The sequence below is a fragment of the Prionailurus bengalensis genome, chromosome B4, assembly GCF_016509475.1.
Source record: "Prionailurus bengalensis isolate Pbe53 chromosome B4, Fcat_Pben_1.1_paternal_pri, whole genome shotgun sequence".
NCBI classification, from domain to species: Eukaryota; Metazoa; Chordata; class Mammalia; order Carnivora; family Felidae; genus Prionailurus; species Prionailurus bengalensis.
The window spans coordinates 133,519,992-133,532,304 of record NC_057358.1 but is presented as its reverse complement, the minus strand read 5'-3'; the positions used below and the strand labels follow the sequence as shown (position 1 = coordinate 133,532,304).

The 12,313-nt window shown below is 41.0% G+C and overlaps 1 protein-coding gene across 4 annotated transcripts in view; it reads right to left on the bottom strand.

The window, feature by feature from the left end:
- The window catches only part of TNRC6B (trinucleotide repeat containing adaptor 6B), a 254,962-nt gene that overhangs the window by 111,324 nt on the left and 131,325 nt on the right, over positions 1-12,313 (bottom strand). The gene's annotated exons all lie outside the window — the stretch shown is intronic.

Here is a 12,313-nt window from a genome sequence, read left to right as displayed (position 1 = left end):
TGATGTAGGTTCTTAAAGACAACTCGAACTGCTGGGTCACACTGTCCATGTTTTCCACCTCCACTCATATTGCTACATTATTTTCCTTAGTGATGAGTACAATTTATGCTCTCACCAGAAGAGTATAACAATTCCTGTTGCCCCATATCCTCACCAATTCTTGGTACGGTATTTTCCAATCTTTTAATTTTTGCTAATTTGAGGAATACAAAATGGTATCTCATTGTGGTTTAACTTGCATTTCCTTGATTACTCATTAAGTTGCACCCCCCCCCCCCACATTTATTGGCCATTTAGGTTTTTTTCTGCTGTGAAATTCATGTTATTTTCCTACTAGGTCTTTTTCTTATCAATTTGTAAGATTTCTTTATGAATTCTGGATACAAATCCTTTCTTGATATTATGCACTGAAAATATTTTCCCTTTAGTGTAGACACTTTCATTATAGTGTCATTTAATGAAGTTCTTAATTATAAAAAATATGAATGCATCAACATTTTCATCCATGATTTGTGCTTTTGCATCATGTTTAAACATCCTCATCCCAAGATCATAAATATTCTGTATTTGTTTCTGTAAGTATTAAATCTTTCCATATTTCTATGAATCCATTTGGTATTTATTTTTGTATATAGTGTGTCTGATTTGATCCTTACACACAGAGGGAAAATGATCATGTAAAAATGGAGGCAGAAATTGGAGCATTACAGCTACACGCCAAGAAACCCCAAGTATTGCCAGCAAACACTGGAAGCTAGGAAGAGACAAGGAAAGATTCTCCCTGTTGCCTTCTAGAGAGAGCCTGACTCTGCCAACACCTTGATTTCGGACTCCCAGCCTCCAGGAATGTGGGAGTGTAAATTTCTGATGTTGTAAGTTACCCAGTCTGTGGAATTCTGTTGTGGTACCCCCAGAGACTAATCCAATCACATGGAGTGTCCCAGCACCTTTTGTTTAAGAGTCCATCCTTTCCTCTGCTAACCTGCAGTGTCAACTGCCACCTTTCCCTACTGATTGGTAAGACCGGTGCTGTCACAGATTCCATACACATGTGGTCTGAATCTAGGCTTTCTACTCCCGATCTATCCATGCAGTTTTACACCACTGCCTTACTTCTACAGCTCTGTGTTAAATCAGGGTAGGGTGAGTCCTCTTGCTATTTCTGTCCTTCCCTCTTCCGTATAAATTGTAAACCAGCTTATCAAGTTTCAGAAGAAATTATTGGCACTTAAAAAAAAGGAAAGAAAAGCTGGGATTCTTACTTGGAATTGCTTTGAATTTAAATGCCAATTTGAAGAGAAATGACATTTTCATCCTTTTTTAAGTTTTTTTTATTTTTAAGTAATCTCTCCACCCAATGTGGGTGGGGCTTGAACTCACGGCCCCAAGATCAAGACTCACATGATATTCCAACTGAGCCAGCTTTCCAAATTTCTAGGTGCCCCAGAAATCACGTCTTTAAATTACTGAGCCTTCTTACCAAGTCATGACAGAGCTCGATGCTTATTTAGGTCTTATTTAAATGTCTCCTAATATTTTCTCCCATGGAGGCCTTGTTAGGTTTAGTCCCCAAATTCTTTCATTTTCTGTTGCTACTCTAATGATACTTAAAAAAACAAAAACAACTATGATTCTTTTTTTTTCTTCTCTTTTTATTTGAGAGAAAGAGAGAGACGGAGACAGAGAGAGAGAAAGAACAAGCAGGGGGAGGGGCAGAGAGAATCCCAAGAAGACTCCACACTGTCAGAGCAGATCCCAATGTGGGGCTCGATCCACGAACTGCAAGAGCATTACCTGAGCCGAAACCAAGAGTCAGACGCTTAACCAACTGAGTCATCCAGGCACCCCTAACAACTATTACTCTTAAACATAAAAAAGATGAAATGCTGATCTTTAGAAACAGTTCCTAGTCATATATTCATGGCCAGTAACCTCTTCACTGACCATCTCATACAGAAGTCAGACGTTTTAATAATGATATTAATCTACTATTTTAGTGCTCATTATGTGTTGGACACTGCCCTAAATATGTAATCCTCACGCCTCTGAAGTAAATTCTATTAACCTCATTCTACAGGTGAGGAAACAGCTGAGGACCCAAAGAGGTGGCTCTGGAAATAAAAATCAGTATTTGGCTCCACTGCATAATTTTTTTTTTTAAGTTTATTTATTTTGAGAGAGAGCACGTGAGTGGGAGAGGGGCAGAGAGGGAGAGAGAGAGACTGTTAAGCAGGCTCCGTGCTATCAGCACAGAGCCTGATGTGGGGTTTGATCCCACGAACCAGGAGATCATGATCTGAGCAGAGATCAATAGTTGGACGCTTAACCAACTGAGCCACCCAGGCACCCCGCACTGCCTAACTTCTTAAATACTATTGTATTGTCCCCTTGTATTGTGGTAGATGACAACAGTAAAATCCACCTTAACTTCAGAATCCAAGAAGAATAATTATTTTCTAATAATCAAAATCCCCTTAGACTGCCCAAATTCACACGGGTTCTCCAAATCAAAATAGCACTGACACTGCATTCAGGGATTCAAAACTACTTTTCTAATTTAGAAGAAAATACTCTCTAGGTGATAAATACCCAACACTTTTAATAATTATATTTTTAAAAAATTAAATCATATAGTAAACCAAGAATGTCACAAAAGCTGATATTTACTTATTTCTGTTTGTTACAATGGTAATTTTCAGATAATTACTCAATTACTTAAATATTCTCAATGTTTAAATGTCAATTTTCAAATTAATGACTCACTTTCAAGTAATGGACCTCACTCAGACCCTAAAGCTTCTAGGTTGATGGTTATTACTACTTCTGTGGGCACGCCAACATCTGACTAATCTTGTGCTTTCGGTGATTACATTACTGCTTTGCGTGTAAATTCTTTCTTAATATATTAGTCACAGAATCAGCATATTCAGAGTACCAGTCATCTTTTGACCTCTAGTCAATACCAAAGGATTCTTTTTAATTTTGATGAATACAAACATGATCTCACCTTACGTTAACAAATAATCTATGAACGAACCTCTACTTATTTAATTATTTTTGTGTTCTACGATGCTACAAATACTTACTAAACTTCTTCTAAGCACTTGGCGTATATCATTGAACACAACAAACACTGACAATTTTCCCTATGAGAACAAGCCAACCAATTGAAAAAAACAGGCCCAGCACCTTCCAGGTGTGGTTCCGGAGTGGCTGGGAATAGCAGATCAGCCTATTAGATCACATGTGTGGAATACATCTGAAATTAAAACCATCGTCAAAATTAATGTATGCGAGGCAAAGTACCCTTTGCCTGCATACGGTTTTCAAAATGGGTACGTGGAACAATGCTGACTGGTAAGATAAAAATGCATCAGTACTTTCAATATAATAACTGCAAGGGTCTCCTTAATATCAGTAATTTCGCTGGATGAAAGAAAATAAAGATTAAAAACCAACGGCCTTTTTCCTATGCCCAATTCAGTGAACTGTAGGCATCCCTACAAAACCCCAGTAATTGGCAACTTATTTAAAAAAAAAAAAAAAGCAGTGGCAGTGGCCGCAGAGAGAGAACAATAGCAGGTTGGTGTAAGTATAGCAGGGCTTCTTGATAGCCCCAGGCGGCTCTGCAGCTGCTCTGCAGTCAATTATTCTCACAAAAGAGCATCCACGAGGCCAGGTAGCCCCCGGGTTGGTTACACAAGTTCTCATTCAGAGATACATCATGCTTACAAATAGTGGCACAAGCAATAAAACCCAAGTTCCACAAACTGCTTTGCAACACATACAATTTACTCCAGCTAATCACTTGGAGGCTTTTTCTGAATACGGTGGAACAGAGGAAGCAGAAGGGCAGGTCAACAGCCAGTAAGATGTACACTGCCCGGGTTCCACCAGCCTCTGGGAACCAAAGCAGCAGTAGGTGATTCTGGATGACTGCCCCTGGACACTGACCACAGCATCTTCAACCAGGAGGAAAAGAATTGAACCTGAGTTCCCACTTTACCCTAATGGCCTGTGAATAAGTAGCAGACTCTCAGGTTTCACAGAATGGACCAAAATTTGCATTAGAAGATCCTGCCCCACGCCTGGGTGGCTCAGTCAGTTGAGTCTCCGACTTAGGCTCAGGTCATGATCTCACGGTTCGTGAGCCCCGCATCGGGCTCTGTGCTGACAGCTTGGAGCCTGGAGCCTGCTTCGGATTCTGTGTCTCCCTCTCTCTCTGGCCCTCCCCTGTTCGTGCTCTCTGTCTCAAAAATAAATAAACATTAATTTAAAAAAAAAAAAAAAAAAAGAAGATCCTGCCCCATACGTCCTTCTCATAATTAAACCACCAACCCACAGAGACTAAAATACAGTACCAACGGCTTATAAAATACAAAGACTAGATGTTCACAGTCCCTAAAAGCTTAAAGAGATGTGGCAATATATAAAGACAGTTAATGCGTTTTGCTCAAAATTTTGTATTATAATATTTCTTTTCTTTTCCTTTCTTTCCCTTTTGTTTATGGTAGGGGTGAGTAGTAGAGGGCTGAAGAAGGCAATGCTATTTGGGTAGAAAGAGGGCAAGAAGGAAAACTGAGGAAGAAATGGAAAGGAGAGAGAGACACATCATAACGGGCAAAAGAGACAAAGTAAGGGTCCACCCCACAACTAACACTCCTTCTGGATTCTAGATCACCGCACCCTGCAGAAAGATGGGGCCAGAATTTTCAGCAGTTTCTGGAGACACTTCTCGGCTGCACCTGCCATGTGGCAGGAAATGAAAACAAAACATACAATCGCAGAAGCAGAAGGCCTCACCACATGAAAATGTTCTGACGGCTGAACCTAAGGCTATATAAAGAAGATACCACGTCTCAAAAGTTCACCTCAAATGCAGAACTTACTGTAACTGTAAAGATTTTCCATAAGTGGCACTGATCAAAGTAATCATTAAAGAATTTATTGGGCTCTCTTTCCAATTTTGTCTCTTTCACTGCACACTTGTAGATTTCTGCATTCTTATGACATACCTGAAAGAGATCAAAGTAGAACCAAAGGGTATTCTCATGAAGCTGATTTCTATGATGGAAGGGCAAAGATGGGATTGATGGTCAATCCAAAGACCTGATAGAAAGAGGAAGGTGGTTTATATAGCCAGAAGCAATCCTGATGGGAATCCATTAAGGGGGTGAGGCAGACCCTGGGCAGGGGGAATAACCTGGCATGTTGTGACATGTGAAGTCTTTGTGATGCGCTAGAGTGTCTGACACCTGGCTGGGAAGCACCAACAGCACAGGACTGAAAATGGGGTTTGTTCTGAGCTATCGGTGAAGTTTGTTAAACAACATAGTAAACACCAATAATTAGTTCTCTCCACTTAACAAGACAGGTTGACAATCAGTGGCCACCATTTTTTGAAACCTGCTAGTAAGCTAATGCCAAACTGAAGCCTCTTCCACACACACACACCTTGGCCTCATCAGTCTCAGCCAACGAATGGGCCTGATGTCCTCCTCACTAAATTCAGAAGTATGTTAAATCAAAATGTCAGTGAAAATCTGGGCAAGAAAGGCTACCAAGAAAAGACATCAGGAGTGTAGAAGACAGACAGGATGGAAGCAACGCTGAGGGGCTATAACTTTTGAGATATATAGCAGTACCAACTCCCAGATGGATAATCAGAAAAGCAGAGTACCTCCCACCTGCAATGTCCCCCCTCCAATATTCTACTCAGGCCACGCCTATTCCTATTCCAGTAGGCTTTCTATGCATGGGCCCCGCCCCTTCAACACATCTGCAAGAACCTGAGGTCCCTATGGGCCAGAGATGTGGAGGAAACATTTTGGTCTTCAGAAAGCTATGAGGGTGACTAACCAACAGTGTGAGCTACCCATCTGCAAACTGAGAAACAAGTCATTCGCCATCTTGAAGCAATACATAAATTAGATTGAACTTTTTTATTAAAAAAATTTTTTAATGTTTATTTATTTTTGAGAGAGACAGAGAGAGAGAGAGGAAGGGGAGCATGAGCAGGGGAGGGAAAGAGACAGGGAGACACAGAATCCGAAGCAGGCCCCAGGCTCTGAGCTGTCAGCACAGAGCCGGACACAGGGTTTAAACTCATGGACCGCAAGATCATGACCTGAGCTGAAGTGGGACGCTTAACCGACTGAGCCACCCAGGTGCCCCACAACCAGGTTAAATTTTTAAAAATGATGGTCTCCTTTTGAAAGACAGACACCCTCTGCTTCACAATTTCCAACCATATCTTTCATCCTACATGAGTTTATATACACTTACAGGTAGCAATGGTTCATTTACATTTCCTCACTGAGTGCAGAAAAATCACAATCTATTTGCAATTACAATCCCCTAAAAATAAGTTATGTGATTCTTTCAAATGTGAAAGGTAACAAGTGGAAATATTCTTGTTAAAACTTATAATAGAAAGTTGGTCATTTGTAAAATAGATATGCCAGAGGCAAAAATGAAAAAAAAAAAAGTCATTTGGAGGTTTTAAAAGCCTACTTTGGTTTTTAAAGCAGCATTTGTAGCAGGGTATATTGGAATATAAACATCAAATTAAGTGACTTTAAACTAGAACAAGTACAAATTCTCTGACTTTCAAAATCCATCAGGCAAATTTTCAAAGCCGCATATACATGATTTTCTTGGCTTATACTACTTGAGACAAAAGTAACTTGACATTTCTTAGTGATTTACATTAAATGATCCTTCCAAACTTAGGCAAAACTCATCTAACTATTCTAAAATTTATGATTTGATGGGCGCCTGGCTGGCTCTGTCGGTAGAGTGTGCGACTCGTGACCTTGGGGTCGTTGAGTTCAAGCCCCACGTGGGGTATAGAGATTACTTAAAGATAAAATCTTTTTAAAAATATTGTATTATTTGAACACGGGCAAATTTCCACACAGAAATGTTAGTAGACCAACACTTGAGCAGAGACAAATCTAGAATGAAACCAATATTTCATATTCCATTATTGCTCAAGGTCCAGCTGTGTTTAGTAAGACCTGTAGACAAGTGTCCCCCGCTGTGTGGTGTTTTACATCACTCTTACAAATCCGCTAAAAGCAAAACTTTATAATAGAAAGGTAACCAAGGATGTTTTAAAGTTTCCAAAGCTAAGTATGCAAAAATATGTTCAGGGCAACTTTTTTTTGTGAGGGGGGGGAAGGGGCAGAGAGAGAGGGAGAAAGACAATCCAAGCAGGTTTAATTTAAATTAAGGACTGTGTCTTCTGATTGCTGACCATTGTAATTCCTAGGAATGCAGCGTGCCTGGCACATCATAAATATCAATATAACCTACAATATATATTCTATATACATCCACATACATAAATAAAATACCTAGAAGAATATGCATTAGTTGTTAACAGTGGTAGCTCCAGGGAGTAGGACTGAGATCAGGTGGGGAGGGATCTTAAAATGAGAAATGGGGGAACTATAATTTTATATACTTACCATGATTTAAATGTTAGGCAAGAATATTACTTTTTAAATTCTTTTTAAATTCTGAAATGATTTCAGACTTCCAGAAAAGTTGCAAATATGGTACAAAGAATTCTTTGTCAGTCTCACGTTTCATCATCCCAAATACTTTAATACATGGTTTTCTTTAAAAAAATTTCTTCTAGGGGCGCCTGGGTGGCGCAGTCGGTTAAGCGTCCGACTTCAGCCAGGTCACGATCTCACGGTCTGTGAGTTCGAGCCCCGCGTCGGGCTCTGGGCTGATGGCTCAGAGCCTGGAGCCTGTTTCCGATTCTATGTCTCCCTCTCTCTCTGCCCCTCCCCCGTTCATGCTCTGTCTCTCTCTGTCCCAAAAATAAATAAACGTTGAAAAAAAAAAAAATTTCTTCTATGTAACTGCCATACAAGTATCAAAATCAGAAAATTAGCACTGATTTGTTACTATCATTTCATCTTCAGGCCCTGCTCCAGTTTTGCCACCTGTCCCAGCAGTGGTCTTTACAGCAAAAGGATCAGTTAAGAAACATGGCATTAGTTGACATGTCCCTTTAGTGTCTCTCAGTTTGAAATGGTCTTTGCTTGGACTTCGCATGGCTTTGAAACTTTTGAAGATGATTGCAGGCTATTTAGTTTGTAGAATGTCCCTCAAATTGGGTGTGTTTGATGTTTCCTCGGAGTTTAGATTCAGGTCAGGCACCTCGGCCTGAGCATCACTGAAGTGATGCTGTAGTCTCACTGCGTCCTATCATGTGACACAATTTCAACGTGTCCCATTTTGGTGAGATTCACTCAAATCACTTGCTTAAGGTAGTCTATGCCAGGCCTCTCCACTGTACTCTCTTTCCTTTTTGTATTCAATAGGTGTTTTGTGGGAAGGTACTTTTCAATTATCCATTCCTTGAACTCTGAATTTATTTATAAGCCCATACATAGGTTACATTGTGTGAGAACCCTTAGTTTTCTCTTTTCAACAGTTTTTTTTTTTTTTAAATAACGTTTATTTTGAGAGACAGTGAGAGTGAGAGAATGGGAGAAGGTCAGAGAGAATCCCAAGCAAGCTCCACTTTGTCAGTGCAGAGCCCAACGTGGGGCTCGATCTCACACACTGAGAGGTCATGACCTGAGCCGAAATCAAGAGCTGGACACTTAACCGACTGAGCCACCTAGGTGCCCCTCTTATTTAACAGGTTTTAATCAATGACTTTGACATCTTAAATTCTGATAATCAAATTATCCCAAATTTGGCCAGTGGAACCCCTTCGAACTGCCTTCTGGGTCCTTTTGAAGTGTCTCCATCATTCTACGAAGACATCTTTGCTTTTTAGCGTAAGATATTCCAGGTTCACTTTGAATTTTCTGCTCTAATCCTATAATCAGCCATTCTTCAAGAAGCTGGGGTTCCTTTTAGTAGAAAATGGTATTTAGAAGCCAAGATCTGGGCACGTGATGTGCTCACTGCTATTGGGATGCCGCTGCTCCCAGGCACTCTAACTCCTCTCTATGGAAAGAGCTAAGAAATGTATGTATGCATGCATGTATTTATAGACATGCATTTTACATCTATAGTATTTCTATATTTATTAGTACTTCTTAAAATCCATGAGTTCACACTAACATTCTGATTCCAATCTCGTATCACAGGGTTTATGCTAGTTTTCTCCCTTTCAGTATCTGTAACTCTCTTCTCTGACAGACTTGCTCGCTCCCATTATCCTTAACATACCTATCTGAGCAATCTTTCCATATTTAACCAATCTCCCAGTGCTGCTGCCACTCCAGTCCTGTGACTGGAGTACCTGTCTCACCTCTCTTTGGCTCTGATACAACACACCAGTGTCTCCCTGTATGTGTAGGCCTCCGCATCCTACTTGGGCTGTGACACCCTTGGCCAGGCCACCACCTACCTTCTCTGTCTACCTATAGGCCTCACGACTGAATTGTTCAGGAAGGAGAAGATAAAGAGAAAAATACTTTAAAAATTAAATGTTTAAAAATATATTTAAAAAAAATGGTATCCATTAAATTGGAACTTGTTATAATTCAGACAGCCAAGATGAAGTTCACTTTTGCATCACCTATGAAGAACAGGTTTGTTAAGTAAATTAATAGCGTAAACAAGCTTGTAACCCAGATGTTTAACCTACTTAAGAAAACTAATTGTTTTCAAGCACTTTAAAATCAGTGGGCATGTACTTGCCTTTAATTATTGTCTAATTACAAATGATTTCTATTTTCTTCATTATGGCTTTGATAACTCCTCTATTTGATTACACTTTAAGAAGTACTACTTAAACTTTATCAAGTTAAAATGCTTTTTAAAATGTCTTTATTCACCAATTTGGCTTTTATTTTTAAAGTTTATTTATTTATCTTGAGAGAGAGAGGGAGAGAGAGCATGCGCAGGGGAAGAGAGGGGCAAGAGAAAGGGAGAGAGAGAATCCCAAGCAGGCTCCACACTGCTGGAGAGGAATCCAATGTGGGGCTTGATCTCATGAACCATGAGATCATGACCTGAGCTGAAATCAAGAGTCAGATGCCCAATCGACTGAACCACCCACGCCTTTTTAAATGAATCATCTGAAATCAGGTTTTAATCATTCACACTGATTTCTCTTTTTAGTTAACCTATCATGCTGCTCAAAAAGAAAATGCCTTCCTTTGGAAGAATCTATCACGGGTATGGAGATACGTATGGATGCGTGTACACGCTTTTTTCCCCCTTCTTGCCATGGGGGCAGTTGAATTCGGCATATTTTTCTATAAGAAACAGCCTTTTCTCCACTACTAAAAACCGGCTGCAACCTTTAGCTCATCATAGAACATCACCAAGACAGTTAGTGTGGCCTGAGGGTAGCCCCGATGTGATCCCCAAGTTCAACTGGAGCCCCAGCAGGTAAGGATGGTGGGGTTGCCAGGGCTCAGAGATGCGAGCCGACTCCCCACCCCCACCCCCTGGCCTTGCCTTGCCTTCATCTCCTTGGGTGAAGGCTGGCACAGCAATGGCTGCCCCCTCCACCTGGGCAGTGGTGTGTACCAAGCCAGCTGGGTGGGTGTTGGTGGTGGGGCCTCACAGTGCCCGGGAGGAGATGAAGTTGGAGGTTTTCCTTATGTTAAACTACGTGTAGGGTTAAATTAATACATACATACACAATAAATAAAGAAAAAGAGAGAAAACAAAACCAAAACCAAAATGTCTTTCAGTGGCCACCCAGGACTGCCCCTAAAAGCTCCCGCTCTGCGTGTCATCAGTACTTGCCTCACTGTCCTCCGTTACTTGCTATGGGTGCAGGGCTGAGGACCCCCATGAAGCTTTCAGTTCCCATCATTTGAGTCCATATTTTATTTAAGACATTCTACTTTATAAAATAGGGATTCACCCGATTACCAAATTAGTCTGCACTGCATTTCTGAAGGCTTAGGAAGAGAAGACATTCTGGAGTTGCAGCCCCTAGTTCCTCCAACATCCTTGTTTATGTGGCCTCAGACCAGTTACCAACTGGTGGAGACAACTCTCCACATCTGGTCGTCAGGAGGACTAAGTAAGGCAATGGGAAGTACTGGCTACAGAATAGGCACTTCATGAATGTGAGTTCATGATCTCCATCCCCACCCCACTCGTAGCTTCACAGAAAAACATGGTTAGCATTCAGAGCAGCCTTTTCCAATTCTGTCACACACAACCTCAGAGAGAACCTATAGAAGAACATGGGTCATGGTTGCCAGCTTCAACTGTGTCTATCACTGCCCCTGACCAAAACAAGGGAAACATGAAAAAATCACCAGCAAGAGTTCTAGGGCCTGAAAATGAGCAATCAATTTATCCCCTGCTCAGGAGAATAGTATCAGTATTCATGTGGGAAAGAAATGAGAAATAAATATAGTCTGTATTTTCTATTTTGACTTCCAAATAAAGGTGCCAACTAATCCTAGAGATCCCAATTAATCCTGGCCTGAGAGTTACCTGATTTTTGCCTAACCAGCTCTGTCAAGTCCCAGTGACTAAATATCAGGATTTACTATCTGATAAAAGAAGATCATGGCTGGCTCAGTCGCTTAAGCATCCAACTTTGGCTCAGGTCATGATCTCCCGGTTCATGGGTTCGAGCCCCATGTTGGGCTCTATGCTGACAGCTCAGAGCCTGGAGCCTGCTTCAGATTCTGTGTCTCCCTCTCGCTCTGCCCCTCTTCCACTCACGCTGTCTCTCTCTCTCTCTCTCACTCAAAAATGATTAAATGTTTTAAAAAATTTTTTAAAAAGATGTTATCAAAATCCATTAGAGGTAAGTAATTTTAAACACCACAGGTGTCAATAATGTGATGCACTATGGCTAGCCTAGCAGTGTGTTTGAAAAAAAAAAAAAAAAAAAGAGGGGCGCCTGGGGGGCTCATTTGGTTAAGTGTCTGACTTCGGCTGCCTCAGGTCATGATCTCACGGTTCTTGGGTTCAAGCCCTGCTTCATGCTCTGTGCTGACAATGTGGAGCCTGGAGCCTGCTTCAAATTCTGTGTCTCCCTCTCTCTCTGCCCTCCCCCTGCTTATGTGCTCTCTCTCAAAAATAAATAAACTTTAAAAAACCAAACCAAAACGAAAACCCAAAAAATTAAAAAGATGGGATATCTGGGTGGCTCAGTTGGTTAAGCATCCAACTCTTGATTTCCAATCAGGTCGTGATCTCCCAGTTGTGAGATCTAGCCCTGTGTGGGGCTCTGTGCTGAGGACGGAGCCTGCTTAAGATTCTCGCTCTCTGTCTCTCTCCCCGCCCCCCTCGCCCCGCACCTCTCCCTCTATCCCCAGCTCACGCTCTCTAAAAAATAAAAAATTAAAATTAAAAAATT